Raw genomic sequence first — 5,222 nt, forward strand, 5'->3', positions numbered from 1 at the left:
TTTTTTTTCCAATACGTTTTCCGAACTTTATGTCCCTGACAAAAATATATGTGTGGACGAATCCCTGGTGCATTTCACAGGCTGGCTGGGAATCAAGCAATATATCCCCAGTAAGAGAGCGAGGTATGGCTTGAAGCTGAACAAGCTCTGCGAAAGCGCCACCGGTTATGTGTACTCATTCCGTGTGTACGAAGGTAAAGATTCCCAGCTCCAGCCCTCATCCTACATGGGAATAAGTGGAAAGATAGTTTGGGAGTTGGCATTCCCACTCCTCCAAAAGGGTTATCATATTTATATTGATAATTATTACACTAGTCTGCCCCTTCTCCGCCACCTGTACCTAAAAAAAACTTTGGTCTGTGGTACAACAAGGAAAAACCGAAAGGGCTTCCCACAGCATCTTGTCAACAGATCCATTCAAATGGGGGAATCGGCAAGCTTGAGGAATGAGGAAGTGTTGGCTGTGAAGTGGAGGGATAGGAAAGACATGTATATGATGTCCACTATCCACGATGACACCTCGGCAGAACTTCACAGAAGACGCAGTCCCATTCGCAAGCCTTCCTGTATCAGCGAGTATAATAAATTCATGGGGGGGTGGATTTAAATGACCAGATGTTGCAGCCCTTTCTTTCAACAAGAAAATCTCTTTTTTGGTACAAAAAAATTGCAATTTACTTTTTCATTTGGCCCTTTTAAATTCTTTTATTATCTACCAAATGTCAACAGAAATACCCACCACCTTCACAAAGTATATTGAAGACATTGTCACTTCCCTGATCTACCAACAAGATTCCCTCCCTGAAAGCATTCACTCAGATTCTGGCAGCAGACTACATGAGCGTCCTTTTCCAGACCACATTCCACCATCAGAATCCGGAAGACGACGCCAAAAAAATGTCGGGTGTGCACCAAAAGAGGAATTAGGAAAGACACCAGCTTCCATTGTCCCGACTGTATCTTCCAACCTGGCCTTTGCATCATACAATGCTTCAGACGATATCACACTCTGGAAAACTATTAGCCCCTATTTCTAATACTGCCATTTCCCCGTTTTCAATTTCCATCATGAATATTTCCCTGCCTCAACCAACCGTATCATTGTCTTCCATGTGAACTGACCCTGGACTGTATCGACTATGCCTCTGCCTACCGTCTGCATTGTTTATCCGCCATGTTTCTGCCTTTGAAGTGAACTGACCCTGGACTGTATCGACTATGCCTCTGCCTACCGTCTATTTCTGCCTTTTACCTGCACTGACCTTGGCCTGTTCACCATGTTTTTGCCTGCCCCTTGGATTGATCTTTTACCCTGCTACACAGGGGTCTCACGTGTGAGGGGCTCCAGAATAGTGTTCGAAGTTCAGAAAAACTGTTTTTGTATTTTTGTGTTCCCAGAACAGGGTCTGGTTGTCCGGAGGCTTCAAAGCGATTCGGTTGGGAGAAGCCTCTACCCCTGTCCCCATTCTTTCCTCACCGATGCCCTAAGCTTGATAATGCTCCCTGGACAAATACTCTGGCCGTGCTGACCATACCTCTGCCTGCTGCATGTACTATGGACAGTATTCCTGCCTGCTGCATGGACGATCCTTTGATCCTTTTGCTTCTGCTGACCACATCCCTGCCTGCTATCTGGACCAATGCATTGGCTGTGATGACAACATCTCTACCTGTACTGACTATTCCTGCCTGCTGCCTGATTTGCTGTCGCTGTCCATGTTCCTGCCTGTTGTCTAGACCAAGGCTCTCCTCTGTGGGCCACTGCACTACTAAACCGCAGGTAATCTTTTCTTTATCCTTTGCTCAGCAGAATGTATTTTGGTTTGTAATTGGTATGTACAGTACATGCTATGTGTTAGAAATATCAAGGGCCTTCAACAATGTGATAGGTTGGCAGGAATTTATGTGTGTAACTTATGCTCCAAGAACACCCGACGGTGCTACTTGGATGTTGGGCCTCTGTATGTGGCCAGGCTGTGTAAAAGTCTCACACATGTGGTATCGCCATACTCAGGAGGAGTAGCAGAATGTATTTTGGGGTGTCCGTTTTGCTATGTACATGCTATGTGTTGGAAATATCTTATAAATGGACAACTTTGTATAAAAAATGCATTTTAATTTTTTTTCCACATATTCCAAAAACTTTGGGAAAAAAATGAACAATTCAAAAGACTCATTATGCCTCATAGATTATACGTTGGGGTGTTATCTTTCCAAAATGGGGTCATTTAGTGGGCGTTTCCATTGTCCTGGTGCTCCAGGGCCTTCAAAAGTGTAATAGGTGGTTGAGAAAGGAGATGTGTAATTTATGCATGTAGAACGCCTGGTGGTGCTACTTGGATGTTAGACCTCTGTATGTGGCCAGGCTTTGTAAAAGTCTCACAAATGTAGTATCACTATACTCAGGAGGAGTAGCAGAATGTATTTTGGGGTGTCATTGCAAGTATGCATATGCTGTGTGAGAGAAATAAATTGTTATTATGACAATTTTGTGCAAAAAAAAAAATAAACAAAAATAAAAAATTATAATTTTCCCAAGAATTGTGGGAAAAAATTACAACTTCACAAAACTCACCATACCTCTTACTAAATACCTTGGAATGTCTGCTTTCCAAAAAGGGGTAATTTGTGGGGTATTTGTACTTTCCTGGCTTGTTAGGGTCTCAAGAAATTAGATAGGCCTTCAGTGCATCAGGTGTGATTAGATGTGATAATTTTTCAATGATTTGCACCATAGCTTTTAGACGCTATAACTTTCACAGAGACCAAATAATATATACTTATTTGGGTTAGTTTTACTAAAGATATGTAGTAGTATACATTTTGGCCCAAATTTAGGAAGAAAAATGTTTTATTTGCAAAATTTTACAATAGAAACTAAAGTAAAGTGTTTTTTTTCAAAAATCTCTCTTTTTTCGCTTACCGTATTTATCGGCGTATAACACGCACCTTTTTACCCTTAAAATCAGGGGAAAATCGCGGGTGCGTGTTATACACCGATCCTCCATGATTTTTGCAAAATTTTTGAGCTCTGGGTGGCTTTCAGCCGCCTTCGGCCCTTCTTGCGGCTCTCGGCCGTTCACGGGGGCTTTCAGCCGTTCTCGGCTGCTTACGGCTGCCTTTGGCCCTTCTCGGCGGCCGAAAACCACGAGAAAGGCCGAGAGCAGCCGAAAGCTGATGAGAACGGCCGAAAGCCGCCAAGAACGGCAGAAGGCGGCCAAAAACTGTGAGAAGGGCCGAAGGCAGCCGAGAACTACCGGACATCTCGGCGGTGCCATTTTTAAATTCTGAAATGAACACTGACAAGGGGACAATGATGCACAAGGCTGCATTACAAGGCTGCAATGATGGACAAGGCTGCAATGATGGGCAGGCTGCATGACAAGGCTGCAATGATGGACAGGCTGCATGACAAGGCTTCAATTATGGACAGGCTACATGACAAGGCTGCAAATGACACTGATAAGACTGCATTGATGGGCATTTAAATGTAAGTTTTTTTTCCTTAAATTTCCCTCCTAAAAGTTTTTCTTCCTTAAAATTCCCTCCTAAACTTGGGGTGCGTGTTATATGCCGGCACATGTTATACGCCGATAAATACGGTATATTGCAAAAAAAAAACAATGGTGATTAAATACCACCAAAAGAAAGCTCTGTTTGTGAGAAAAAAAATTATACAAATTTGGTTTTGGTGGAGTGTAGCATGACTGAATAATTGTCATTCAAAGTGTGAGAGCACTGAAAGCTAAAAATTGGTCTGGTAAGGAAGGTGTATAAAAGCCCTGTATTGAAGTCACTACAACCTCTCCCAGATACTCTAGTTGGAGTGCAGGAATGAGCCCTGCTGCAAAGCATTGCATCAAAAATTGTAATTACATGCCCCTGTTAAACAGGGGCTGAAAAATTGGGCCTTAGCCACTGGTGCTGGTGCCATGACACTGCAACCTCTCCCAGATACTCTAGTTGGAGTGCCGGAAATGAGCCCTGCTGCAAAGCATTGCATCAAAAATTGGAATTACATTCTTCTGTTAAACAGGGGCTGAAAAATTGGGCCTTAGACACTGGTGGCATCACCCAGAACCAAAATCAGCATCAGCATAGGCAGTCTTGAAGGGATGTGACATTTCAAAAACAATTATTCGGTTACATAAGCTTCAGGTGCTTGGTAGCTGGTGGTGATCCAAGACTGATTCATCTTTATAAAGGTCAGTCGATCAACCGGGTCGGTGGACAGGCACACCCTGTGATCGGTTACAAAGCCTCCAGCAGCATTGAATGTGCGTTCCGAAAGAACTCTGGATTCAGGACAGGCCAGTAGCTCAATTACACACTGTGCAAGCTCTGGCCAGTGATCCATCCTCAACACCCAGTAAGCCAGAGGATTTTCAGTGGGAAAGCTGTCCAAGTCTGACCTTGCCCCTAGGTATTGCTGCACCATGTAAATCAGACACTGGCGATGCTTGCTGGAACCAATCATACCTTGGGGCTGCGGACTAAAAAATTGTCTGAACGCATCGGTCAGACGGCCACCTTCTCCACCGCTCCTTCTGTGACTGACCGAGGCCTCAGCAACACGTTGTCCAGGACCAGGAGTTTGTAACCTCCCAGTCTCTGGGAACGCATTGCACAGACCTTTCTGCAAGGCCTCCCGGAGATGTCTCATCCTCTGCTCCCTCTGTGACGGCAAGATAAGGTCCGCAACTTTACCCTGGTACCGTGAATCAAGGAGAGTGGCCAGCCAGTAATGGTCCCTCTCCTTGATCCAAAGAATAGGAGGATCCTTCCGCAGGCTTTTCAAAATCAAGGAGGCCATGCAGCATAGGTTAGCTGAGGCATTCGATCTGGAGTTCTCTGGGTCACTAAGGACAACATGATCCGCAGCTACCTCTTCCCAGCCACGTACAAGTCCATGGGTTTCTTGGGACTTTAAATCATGCCTAAAAGACTGCTGCTGCTGCTGCTGCTGCTGAGTGCCAGGCTCCACCTCCATGCTGACACAATCCTCCTCCACCTCCTCGTCCTCTTCCTGTGTGATGGTTGGGACAGCAGGAACACTGTCTGGATAAAGGGGGCCTTGGGAGGCAAGGAAGTCCTCCTCTTCCTGCCTCTGTTCTGCCTCAAGTGCCCTCTCCATTATTCCACGCAGCGTATGCTCCAACAGGGGGACAAGAGGTACAGTGTCACTGATGCATGCACTGTCACTGCTCACTATACTTGTGGCC

The sequence above is a fragment of the Lithobates pipiens genome, unplaced genomic scaffold (assembly GCF_037356315.1).
Source record: "Lithobates pipiens isolate NorthernLeopardFrog02 unplaced genomic scaffold, aLitPip1_a1.2 Scaffold_24, whole genome shotgun sequence".
Classification (NCBI taxonomy): Eukaryota; Metazoa; Chordata; class Amphibia; order Anura; family Ranidae; genus Lithobates; species Lithobates pipiens.